The following is a 14,032-nucleotide window of genomic DNA, read 5'->3' on the forward strand; positions in this document are numbered from 1 at the left end:
CCCTTCTTTGCTTAGAACTGGGTTTCCATCAAAGCTCTTGATATTCATGCAAATGGTTCTCGTTTCTCCAAAGGTCTCTTTAATTTTCCTGGGCAGTATCTATCTCACCCCTAGTGAGATAATCCTCTACATCCTTACATTTGTCCTCTAGCCATCCCTGCTTAGCCGTTTTGCAGTTCCTGTCGATATCATTTTTGAGACGTTTGTATTCCTTTTTGCCTGCTTCATTTAGTGCATTTTTAAATTTTCTCGTTTCATCTTAGGTTACTTATGTTTAAATAGTTCTAAGTCTAGGGGACTGATGACCTCAAATGTTAAGTCCCATAGTGCTTAGAGCCACTTGAACCATTTTTTAACAAATTCTCCATTGTTTAATGGACGCTCTGTTTGGTTATTCTAAGGGATTTATGATAGGTCATTTTCAATGCACTGTGAGTGTGGATTACGCGGCTATCTTCCTGTAAATACGTTAAAAGGCAGTCCTAAATTAGAGAGGGCAAAACCACATAATGCTGCATGAATAACAGTAGCATTTTCAAGAAACAACGTATATCTATATGTACTTTTCTCTTTCTCTCTTTCCTGTTTTATCTCGAAAAGTTTAGTCTTCTTTTCCTCAGTAATCAAAATGATCACGAATTTCTCATGGTATTGAAAATGTCGCTTCACATGATACTTCGTCCATGCCGATTACGTAGCATTACGAAACAGACAATGATTGCCAGCTTTTGTGTTTCAATAAAGACCTCTTCCCACTTCGGGTTGCAGAATAATGATCCGACCCATTTTCGTTTGGAGGATCTTCAACTCTCCACAGCCATTTTCTTCTCCCTAATTTTAGACTACCACGAAAGCCAAAGAGACTTCGTTCGACATCGGCAACAATAATAACAGGAAGCAAAGAGGCGCGTCTTGCTCAGCGCGCATCAATGAGATGCAGACAGGTGAGAGGGGCTGACATCGCCGGCGTGTAAGCAGTGAGGCTAGTCACCGGCACCCGCGCCCGCGCTAGCTCATTTGCCCACCCCTGGCCTAAATTTATTACATATTTTTTCACGTTCTTATTCTGTGTTCTTTCAATAATCCTTCATTGTAGAGAATTTACAACTTAGCAGGTAATTTTTAAATAATGTTTTCCTGGCAATCTCGTTGGCAGTTTTAGGCAATTTTTATTACGCTAATGACAATTTCCACTGAATATTTTCACAGTGAGAGGTTCGAATTGAAATGAGGAAATTAAACCATAGGGAGCAGTTTTCAGCAGTAGTACTTCAGCGATGCGTCGATTTAATGGGGGAAAAATGGAATATCCGACACTGCAGACTGCGTGGTGAGTCAGTGCTTACTTCAAATGCACCGTTTAAGGTCGACATGTCATTTCGATTTTTGTGAGTTAGCGATGCGCACGTGAGAGATGTTTGGTGTTGCTGTGGCGCAGTCTTTGCCTCAGCACAATCTGATATATCCTTAGTAGAACTGTGGTAGTTGATGTATGTATTTAGTAGTGCTGTGTTGACTTGTGATTGTATCTGTTAGATGAAGAAATATTTATTGTAAAAGATAGCAAGGATGAATACATGTACATACTCAAACGCGAAAGGAATATAAATTTTTAATAATTTTATGTTTTTGAAGAGAAGACGTCCGAATTAAGACTGCAGCACTGCGGACCTAATTTGTAGAAATGATCACTGGCAGGTAGTTAACCTTGTTCACTTGCTCAGAGCTGAGAGAAAGACAACCCCACTTCACTGAGCTATTCCTTGACATATTAACTGATTAAGCTTTTTTTGTAAATTCTCTTTTAACATTGTACCCTTTCATATCAATGTTCACTTTTTTAAGTGTAGTATTGTTCACACCATTGTTATGTGAAGATCATCTGTCTTTTTGAGTACATACTTTATTCTAAAACCGTTGTTTTTGTATATCATTTCATAAGAATACTTACTCTAACCATTCTACTGTTTAAAGCTATGACCACATTTCACCAAGTGATATACAACAGTTTGAATATTCATTTAGAAACAGAAATCTACATTGGACTTTGCCTACTTGCTGTTTGCTGTCGTGAATTCGAGAAACCTGCAACGACATTGTCAAGACGCGAGGTAAGTGGAAATTTTGATTAGGGCCAGATAATTGCTTAACTTCAGCTAGGCATTTAATAAATACAAAGTTAAGTTGTCTTCGGATCAGTTAGAATTCAGTTCGAATTAGGTTCTGTTTAGTCGAAGGTTAGCGTACAAACTTAAGTTGGATAATAGTTTTTGAGTACATAGTTTTGGTAGTACGTTGACTTTTTATAGAGTGGGAGGTAAATTTGGGTTAAATTTCGTACTGGAACACGTACTGGGGAGGTTACATACATCGACCTTTTCTGCCAGAATAGTTCGTTGATTCTTTTGATAATACATACGCAGATAGTGTTGGATTTCTCGAAAGCAAAAAATAATGCTGCCCTAAATTTACTAATGTTGTGCTCCATATTGAGGCAATTCATCTAAAATTACGTGTTCAATTTGTGAAATTTTATGTCGTGTGACGATTATCGATTACTTTATTACGTATAAACATTTGGCACAATAGTACAGGTCCTGCGTGAATTTGATTCATTGTTGAGTATTTGGGTGCACGATAGTACAGATTTTGTTTGTTTGTTTGTTTCCTCACTGAAGCAATTTTGTTTTTCCAAGAAACAGAATTTCATCATGTTTGGCACAACAGGAAACAGTATGGAAGTCCGTCGTAGCACAAGACAACAGAGGGTGTTACAAAACAACAAGTCAGTACAGGATGTGATAAACCACCTTGTGCAATTATCAGCCACCCTGTCACTCTAGGAAGCTGCGCGGATCAACAATTATTAAACAGTTTAGCGAACAAGAACGAAACAGGACAAAAGATGAGTAATGAACGCGCAAATTCTGAAGTTGAGTCGGTCGGCGATAATTCGCCACAGGCTAGCGAAGGCTTAAACAGTATTCGTCACAGGTGTGCGGCGTTCTACACCTGGAAACATATACATCAGAACCAGGTTTTGCCTCAATGTCTATTCAACGAACACAACCTACATCATCTTCAGTGAACAGTTTTGTAGAACCACACAGTGTGGATCCTAAAAATTTTCTAGAATCAATTCGTCAGATGCGTAAAGAAATACAAGATCAAATCGACAAATCACAGGAAGAAAATACTAAATCACTTGCAGAAGAAATATGAAAATCAAAGGAAGAGAACAGAAATTCGCAGAAAGAGAACAAAAAATCACAGGAAAAATACAGAAAATCACAGGAAGAAATGGAATTGAAAATTCAGAATTTATCTATTGAGATTAGGAAAAAAAAATTAGAAATGACCTTTACTCCTCTCAGATGCGTTTCACCTTTCTTCACTTCAACACATCCGTGTGATCTAGACTGTTTTGTTTTACATGTTATTCACATAAAAAAGGAGATGTGAACTCTTTCAAGTGTCTCCCTGGAGGCATATCCGCTGGTGGCTCAGAAGTCCAATGCGACAGCAGACTTGGCGCCCATAAGCGAGGCAAATGCATCGCTCCAGCAGGACGGTTACTCGTAAGTTCATGTGTGCGAAATCGTTTTGCAGCAAGTTGTTAAGCCATACTTGGTAGTGCATCTTGCTTCCATTTGCAGTCAGTTTCCTCCATTTGCTGCGATCGTCAGCGAATTTCTCCCACTTATCGCTGTCAATATTAAATGCGCGCATATCATGCTCGACGCTTGGTCCTGCTATTTCGCTGAGTAATGTGCGCCGGGGCAGACTGGAGTGGTCCATACGATGCAAATGTCATAATCACAGCAGGCGACGTTGCTTGAGCGTGGCAGTGATATCCTGCTGTTTTGCAATTTTCTGAACCATATCATTTGTCACGTGATCCTTCCATGATATTCCCAAGATGCTCGGTAAGCACCGCAGGTGAAAGACGGAGTTTCGTTCCTGTTCGGCGTAAGACGTCCAAGTCTGGGCTCCATAGAGGAGAGAACTCAGGACACATGATTGATACACAAGTTTTTTTGTCGACAATGTACGATGTTTGTTGTACCATACTGCTGTGCGGAACTTTAGGAGAGTGCTGGCAGCCTTTCCTATCCGTGCATTCATCTCGTCATACAGGGAGAGGTCTTCTGTCATTATTGAACCAAGATAGCAGAATTTATCGACTACCTTCATAAAGTAGCCGTCCAGTTTCACGACAGGTGGATCTGTGTATTCTTGTGCCATGGTTCAAATGGCTCGGAACACTATGGGACTTAACATCTGAGGTCATCAGTCCCCCAGAACTTAGAACTACTTAAACCTAACTAACCTAAGGACATCACACACATCCATGCCCGAGGTAGGATTCGAACCTGCGACAGTAGCGGTCGCGCGGTTCCAGACTGAAGCGCCTAGAACCGCTCGGCCACCACGGCCGGCTCTTGTGCCATGACAATCGTCTTCTTTAGGTTTATAGACATGGAGAAGAACTTGCATGCAGTAGAGAATTCATCCACAAGCTCTTGCAGATCGTCCTGAGTATGCGCTACAAATGCAGCATCGTCAGCAAATAAAAGGCTATTTACAAGCAAGCGTTCTCGGAAGCGCTTGGGTCTGAGTAGAGAAATGTTGTAGAGCTTGCCATCAGCTCTGGTATACAGATGAATGCCCAGGTTAGTTTCACCAAAGGCAACCAAAATCAACTTTGAGGAGTGCTGAGAAAAAAGTATTGAACGGAGTCGGAGCCAATGCGCAGCCTTGACGAACCCCTCTTTTCATAGCAAACGGGTCGGATGTGATTCCGTCGAAGACCACAGCACCTTCCATATCTTCGTGGAAAGCTATGATCATCCTTAAGAGCTTTAGAGGACACCATTTCTTGAAAAGTACTGCATACAACCCTTCTCTGCTGACTGTGTCGAAAGCCTTGTTTAGGTCCATAAAGGCGATGAACAGAGGGGTTTCCTGCTCGCGGCACTTTTTCTGAATTTGTCGGAGTGTGAAGACCATATGAACTGTAGATCGTTGGGGACGAAACCCATGTAATTCCTCAGGGTGTATTGATTGGGATACACACATACTCCCATTCCAGGATGTAATTAACTCCATACCAAATGAATCTACTATGCTATCTCCGGCTGTTATATTGAAAAATGGAACAAATACAATTACAACAAAGAGCAATAAATTGCCGATGATCTGTGAAAGAAAGAGTGACAAATTAGTAAATCCGTTGCGCCAGATGCTAACTACATTTAATATTAAGTAAAAAGGGCAGATATATATAACTGACTACCTCTCAGAAATTCGCAAAGAAAATACGATCCTGGCCGGTTGTCGACAAGTGTAACCTCCCCACAAAAAATAAAAAATAATATAAATAATATTCACGTTTAGTGTAACCTCCCAAAGAATAAATTGAGTAACCTATCAATAATAAAATGTGATTAACCTCTCAATAAAATTGTCGCTCACTTATAACCTTTCAATAATGACTGTGAATTTAAACTGGAAAATTTTGGACGTCAGCAGTGCTGCGTCATGGCCCTGAAAGATCATTCTGAAAAAATTGAAAATTCTTACCTCAATAAGGTCGCCGGATAACGCATATGTATCTGCTCCTATAAGAAATTATTCTGGCACAGCCCTGTGCAATGCTGGCCGATAGATTTGTCATTTATAAAAGGAAACAACTGATTTTTCTTTTCAATAACCGGGATGACCAAGGATTGGAGAAATTAGTAAATTCTTTAAATTGAAATGAATGATCGTCAAAAGTAACTTTTTATGAGAAAGATTATTATTAAGAGATTATTTTAAAACATTTAAATGGGACTTGAGATAACAATACTACATAAGCGCGAGGCTGCTTTTACCTTATACTACAACGCTGAGGCTCCGTCATCGCCCCCCACGACCGGCCCAGCCAACACAGTACACCAGACTGCTCGCTAGCAACAACATATTCCTACTGCTACACAGTTCCTACTGCATACAACACTGCTCTTTGGTCTGAGATTCTCTTATAGCTTCCATATCGCAGGCAGCGCGTGAGCAATACATCTAAATTACATCTGCTCGAGTGCGCTAGCAACAAATTTCTTAATCATGGACCTCTTGCAACCTGTATGCTTACGGCTTCTAGAATAGTTACCTTTTCGAATAGATGAATAGCAGCTGGTGAACTGTACGTCAGCCTTCTACAGAAACCAGGTGAAAAATGTGATAAGTGGCTAGGGTTGAATAGAAAATGAGAAATGAGTGGTAAAACCTGAGTGCCGTTAGGCTCTGCTGTAAACTGATGTAAGAAAATATGTTAAAAGTGAAAGAGAGGCACACTCTTCTACTACGAATTTTTCTTGATACTGAAAACACTATATTGTCAGAAACTTCTTTAAAAACGGATATTACGTTCACTTTTATATTAGGAACGTAGAAATGACAGCAACCGTGTGAAGACTAATATAAGCAACCGCAAGAGCAACGACTAGAGGTAATATATCATCTTTGACAACTGATTCTTATTAATAATATTTCTCTTGTCATAGGACTCCCAAAAGTGACAATGGGAGGAGATTCTCATAAAGTTCTGTATTGATTTTGTGTAATTTAGGGCGTAACCGCGATGACCTTAAAATTAGTGTAAAATCACTATTTTAATAGTTCATGTATTACAGTGGAAAACATACATTACAGTACTGTTGCTATTCATGTGAGAGGAAGAACTTGCACACAACTCTTCTAATTCTTGTCTCCTCTGTTCATAGATGGACTGAATCCCATGGGTGTACAAGCAGTTAGTTTTACTGATACTGATGGCAGCATTGAAAACTAAGCGGATTACGATTCCACCAGCCAAAGTGGATGCGTATGTACGTCACGTCATGAGAGGCTGCCTCTCATTCAGAGATTACAGCAGATTTCGTGCGTTGTCGACAACCCGAAGCGTCTGCGACTGACGGACAATAATGCACGACTGGACGCTGTATAGACACCTGTCCCTTGGAACAAAGACGCTCTCTGGCTTGTCGACACGTGCGCAACCCCACCGCGTCGTTCGACAAAGGCCTGTCCATCTGTCAACGTACCACCATTCACTGCTTCATGTTCACCCTTTAGTGCTGATCTTGTACCCGATGACGAATATGGCATTCACCAGCAGAATTCCATAGCTGGCGCTAATCTCAGGACACTCAGCGTCTCCAGTCTTATTTACGAAGCAGGCAGTGCACAAGGGACATATATCGCCACTCAATGTGGGACTTCGTTTCACACCGTCTACAAAACGCTTTATTCAAAGAGTTTCAGTTTACAACTGTCAGACAATCAGGCCAGACCTAACATTAGCGCCCCACACGTCACGCCAATACAGTGTCACACCATATCTAGCCTTGATAGTGAGGGTAAGGAAAGGGGGTCCACACGTTTCTTCACATATACCGTACTTTACTAAAGGCACTCATTGGCAACTAGGTCCCGTTGACGTATTAAATAATGGGTTTGTTGAACGCTACGTTTCACCCAACGTTCCAAAAGATCTCACACATATTCTATGGAATTAACATCAGAGGATTCACCGGACCACTCGAGGGGCGGTAAGATGCCTGAATGCTCTTCGAACCAGGAACATAAGCATCCCCTGCGCCGTGAACGTGGCAGAGGTCTACAAATTCTAGTCTGAGCCTGACTGTCCCTATCTACACCGCAGCCATTATAGCAGTTCAACCTACCGCAACGGAGACACAAAAGTACATATGTAGTGAAGTACAGTGGATAAAGCAGGCCAGCTGGAGTTTCCCCTTGCCTGCAAGTTTCATGGGACTCCTTCAGCCAGCTGCACATTACAACACGTTGCGCTATCAATCCAATGTGACTAGCCAGGTATTTGTTTGCGCTGGTAGTTTCACTGCAGGTAATTTATCACAATGGCGTGATCAGAAAAATCAACAAATCAAACTCAAAGGAGACGAGAAATTAAGACCTACGGAAGATATACCAGTCACGAAACACAATGTAAGTCCAGCATAAGAAAAATTTTCATTTGTTTATGAAACAGCTCCTGATAAATCGGTAGATACAAATTGTGTGAAAACGTATAGACACTCATGAGGAAACCGCGAGTATCTTTCACGTGTCTGTAAATTTGACGAGCAGTTTCCTCACTCCATAAATACTTTGAAAGAAGATAAAGACTGGCGAGTATGTGCAAATGTGTGCCGGCCGAAGTGGCCGTGCGGTTAGAGGCGCTGCAGTCTGGAACCGCAAGAGCGCTACGGTTGCAGGTTCGAATCCTGCCTCGGGCATGGATGTTTGTGATGTCCTTAGGTTAGTAAGGTTTAACTAGTTCTAAGTTCTAGGGGACTAATGACCTCAGAAGTTGAGTCCCATGGTGCTCAGAGCCATTTGAACCATTTGGAAATGTGTACTAAGGACTTGAGGCCATTTCTCAGTGCGTAGGCTTTCTAAATTTAGGGAAAACAATTATTTGAATAGGAAAAAATATGGTTCATTGTATATTAAAGACCACATTGTAATGATATGGAACGCAGTGCGAAGCAAGTTTAGTACGAAATAATAGCTACTTCTTCGAGACACGTACTGTTTAGATTAACATAATATGAAAAACGAACTTCGTGTTTGCTAAAATGCATTTGAGGAACTCAGAATGAACTATTTTGGGAACTTTGAATGAATTCAGGGGACCCTCAATACACGTTCAGATAAAAGTAACTACACTCCTGGAAATTGAAATAAGAACACCGTGAATTCATTGTCCCAGGAAGGGGAAACTTTATTGACACATTCCTGGGGTCAGATACATCACATGATCACACTGACAGAACCACAGGCACATGGACACAGGCAACAGAGCATGCACAATGTCGACACTAGTACAGTGTATATCCACCTTTCGCAGCAATGCAGGCTGCTATTCTCCCATGGAGACGATCGTAGAGATGCTGGATGTAGTCCTGTGGAACGGCTTGCCATGCCATTTCCACCTGGCGCCTCAGTTGGACCAGCGTTCGTGCTGGACGTGCAGACCGCGTGAGACGACGCTTCATCCAGTCCCAAACATGCTCAATGGGGGACAGATCCGGAGATCTTGCTGGCCAGGGTAGTTGACTTACACCTTCTAGAGCACGTTGGGTGGCACGGGATACATGCGGACGTGCATTGTCCTGTTGGAACAGCAAGTTCCCTTGCCGGTCTAGGAATGGTAGAACGATGGGTTCGATGACGGTTTGGATGTACCGTGCACTATTCAGTGTCCCCTCGACGATCACCAGTGGTGTACGGCCAGTGTAGGAGATCGCTCCCCACACCATGATGCCGGGTGTTGGCCCTGTGTGCCTCGGTCGTATGCAGTCCTGATTGTGGCGCTCACCTGCACGGCGCCAAACACGCATACGACCATCATTGGCACCAAGGCAGAAGCGACTCTCATCGCTGAAGACGACACGTCTCCATTCGTCCCTCCATTCACGCCTGTCGCGACACCACTGGAGGCGGGCTGCACGATGTTGGGGCGTGAGCGGAAGACGGCCTAACGGTGTGCGGGACCGTAGCCCAGCTTCATGGAGACGGTTGCGAATGGTCCTCGCCGATACCCCAGGAGCCACAGTGTCCCTAATTTGCTGGGAAGTGGCGGTGCGGTCCCCTACGGCACTGCGTAGGATCCTACGGTCTTGGCGTGCATCCGTGCGTCGCTGCGGTCCGGTCCCAGGTCGACGGGCACGTGCACCTTCCGCCGACCACCGGGCAGCCGTGGTGTAGCAGGGATAGGAAAAACCGCCCAGTTAAAATCGTTACAGGTATTTGAGTTGTGACTAAACGGTATTTTTCGCTACTTCTTTGGTTTATGTTGTAACAGGTATTTTTTACCATATGGTTATAAAACCGATATATTAACTTTCCACAGCAATGATGCTAAAGTTTTTTGGTTTTTAAATAAAACGTTTTTTAAAGAAACTAATTTGATGGGAAGCTTTGTGGCTTTTGAAAGGCTGTTATCGTCTTTGAATGAAATTGTTTCTGATGAAAGGAGTCAACTTATAAATGAACGCACTACAGAACCAGTATTTATGAACATATTGGACAAGGAAATGTTGTCTAGTGGAATAATTCATTGTTGAAATTTTATTTGTTGTCATGTAACTGTTCCTGGTAAATATTATACTTTGCCAAGTATCGTAACTGTTCAATTGAATTGTTTCAAAGAGACTTCTTCATTTTGTCTGTATTAATTCAATTGTATTCTTATGCTCATTAACAAGTAGAGATCCATTATATATTTCATTAATAAACGTGTTTTTCATTAGAAAGTACTAAACAAAAAAGAGCGCTACCGATGTTACACTAAAACTTGTTATTTGTCTGTCATTTCTAGGAAATAATAAACGAGAAAGGAAGTTATGGCAACAGGAATAAATCCATTTATCGCTTACAATAACAACAGAAAATTCTTGATCTGCTACCTGTATTTACTTAATATACCTACGTCTGCTTGTATCCTTTGGAAACGGACAACTTAACACGAAGGCAGAGTACAGAAAACATAGTTTTCATCCTTTAGCAGTAACAACTAGTAATGCCAAAAAAGGGGTATCTAATGCTTGATTAAAACATGACTTTGGAGCAGCGATTTTCGAGCAGACATTTAAAAAATTAGTATCAGTAATACTAAGTTCTCGAGCCTAGAAAATACTTTTTCAAATACTCAACAGTGGATCAGGAAGGAAAGGGCGTCCAAATATTACATTCTTTATTTTGGTCCTCGAAATGAGTTTAAAGATTAAAATTCGTAAGAGGTCCCATTCCCTCTTTTGCATGTCACCTCTCATTTTCATCAATTTTAATAATGTTTCATGTCATCGCACGGTGATAACAGGCCAAATACGGTTACTGTAGTGAGAATATTTGTACTGAAAGCTCAAAATACTTTTCACTTTATTTCTATGCGTGTTGGGTTACTTCCCTGGGTGTCCTGTGCGAGGCGAGCATCGGAGGAGGCGGCACACTGTCTGTCTGAGTGTCTGGCGCCGGATGGCCGGTGGCCTAGGCAGATTGTTTTCGTAGCCGGTCAAACTACAAGTTCAGTGCCCTCAGGTGAATAGCAGAGGCGTGATTGGTCAACATAAACTGAGGCTAGTTGATGTCATAAAGCCCCGCTCGAAATTGGAGGGAACGGTCGCTATTAACACGAATGATGTTCAGAGACAGTGCGGGGGAATTTTGGAATCAGCAATGAATGCTGATTCACGGTTTTCGAGGGTAGAAGGGAGTTGAGCAATGTTGGCTTCGCTCTTGCGTTGTGCGGGCGCTGGAATTCGGGATCTGATCTTCGTCGGAGTCGGACGGTCTTGCGACTTATTGGCACTTTTTCGGCAGAACTTAGAATTCTCGTACAGCCGTAGAGGCCAGGGGTTGAAACAGAGTTGCTGCACAGCAGAACGCTGCCTGCCGACGACTTGCTACAAATATCAGAATTGATAAAGTGTTTTTCGGCTCCGGCACTGTAGGAACTATCAGTTTTATACTGAAGTCCTCAACAGCACACGCGCTCGCTTTGATACAAGTCTATCTTGCTTGTTTCTCAATGTGATTCCATTCGAGGTTTCACTACTAATCGCGATACTGGAATATTTTCTGGAGACGGTAATATTTGATTCATTAGGACCTCCAGTCATTAACGTCTATCTATTGTATCACAGGCAGTAGGAGACCCTTGTTCTCGAGCCAACCCTTATTCTCATAATAGTTCAGTATACCCTATCTTTTAACCTACTGTTTGCGTCGATTGCCTTAATGTTCTGATGTACAATAAATCTCATTGTAATACTTAATCCGCATTTCATTTCGTAAATATATACAGAATCCCATTTCCTGTTGTTTATTGAGATAAATTTCTCTTTTTTTTCTGTGACTATGTTACGATTTTTATTAAATTGTTGTGTGTATGCACTCCTTATTTTACCAACTTGCAGGTTCCACCACCATTTCCTATCGTTACTGTTGTGCGCATAATTAATTAGGTGGTAGGTAAGGAGGGGGTCGAGTGCATGTCTCGTTCTCATGCTAAATTCGTCTGAATTAAAGAGGTACAAACTCTTCTTTACCCCGGCACCTCGCATAATATGGCGACCGTTGTCTCGGTTCTTTCCTGTGACTGCTGAGACGCTGTCAGGACCTGATCGATAACTTTTCTGATTAAACAAAAACATCATAATTAATTTTCTTTGCTGTAATTAGATTTCGCGGTAAAATATTTTGCGTCGTGCATGCAGCAGCCATTAATTTTGTTCATTTATTTAGTAACTTCACGTTGTTTTGTTTTGTGCGTGTTGGTCGATGTGTGTGGGTTCTGTACCACATCACATTCCGTTGAAACTGACAATGTTGCTTCAGCGTTCAAATTATTTTGGAGGAGTTGTATTATCGACATTTTGGGTATAATTTTTTTTGTAATAGGAGTAGATTAGTGCAGTTTTTATGTCAAGTGTTATATGGGGTTTTCGCTGTTACACTGAAATGTCTCTGTTGGATTTTAACGGAGCAATGATCAGTGTTGAAATAAATGTCCAAATATAAACTGATTTATTTCTTTTTATTTAAAGTCTCTTTGTATATATATATATATATATATATATATATATATATATATATATATATATATATATATATATATATATATATATATATCACCAGTTGTCGCAAGATGACTATTAAAGATTATAATTAATGTTAGTCTGGTTGAGAATTTGGTAAGCTAGACTGGATACCTGGTGAAACAGTTGCTCAGTAATGCAAGGTTAACTACCTCAGATAGCTCACGGCTTTTAACCCGCTTTTATTATCTTGAATAGCATCAACTTTACAACATATTTTTGTTGTTGATGTTCCGTGAATGAATGTTCGCTCGTAGCAGGGCGCGACTGTTGCCGAACATATCTCAAATAAACAGACTGCACACGATGGAGCTGGATCAGGGTAGTAACAGGGCTGAGTCAGAGGAAGAAGTGTTGAGTTTTCCTACGGGCCGGAGGTGGTGAACACAGACGATAGACGCGAATCGGAGGCAGACTGAGTCCAGGAGGATATTAGCGGTGAAGTCAGAGTAAAAGAAAGGGAGGTAGAAGTGAATAGGCATGTTGGGGATCTTGTTTATATAAATAAGACAACAGATGAGAGCACACCGAGGAAAATTCGGCCTCCACAGTATAACAGTGCTCAACTGTCTAGAGTAACATCACCAACTGGTGAATATGGGTCTTGTCTGCCGAAGAATTTATTATTAGATATTTTGGGGGTGGTGAGGGACATAAAGCAAAACCTAGAAAAGAGAATGGTTGAAGTAGAGAATAAGGTACTTGCGATTCTGAACGAAGTCAAGAGTGACATAGCAGTGGTCGGTAAGACGAGTGTCGAGGGGAAGAAAAGGGCTGTGGAAGCCAAGAAGGATGCAGAGTTAGCAAGGGTAAAAGCACCTGCTGCCAATAAGTTGGCAAAAATCGCAAATAGCCGTGCAAGAGTCGCTAGGCGAATTGGACACTTCAGTGAGATAGGAATTGATGCGATAAAAGCCCAGGGGAAGGAAGCACTTGCGAGTACGACGCAAAGAATGGAAAGCGTTGAAGAACGCTTTGCGGGTACCACCCAAAGGTGTGGAAGCCTAGAATAACGTGTAGCACACTTGGAACACCAAGTACAAATTGGTACATCGCGTCCTTAGAAGGCGACTGGCGGACATGGAAGTGTGGCGCCGGATGGCGGCCGACCATGCACCTGCTCGGCTCAAGGTAATGGACTACCGAGCGCGCACTGCAGCCCAGAGAGTGCACGGAGGCAAAATTATAGCTTTATCGGAAGAACTAGCGCTCAGTTCCAGTATCATTATGGGGCAGGACTATGTGGTGACAGCACACACCAGGAGATGTCAGCTCACGTCGAACACACAGGTGCGTTTGATACTAGAACCAATGGAAATGAGCAAGGAGACCAGAGCTTGATTACAAACACTTTTTATCGGTCC

Source organism: Schistocerca americana, chromosome 6 (genome assembly GCF_021461395.2).
Source record: "Schistocerca americana isolate TAMUIC-IGC-003095 chromosome 6, iqSchAmer2.1, whole genome shotgun sequence".
NCBI lineage: Eukaryota > Metazoa > Arthropoda > Insecta > Orthoptera > Acrididae > Schistocerca > Schistocerca americana.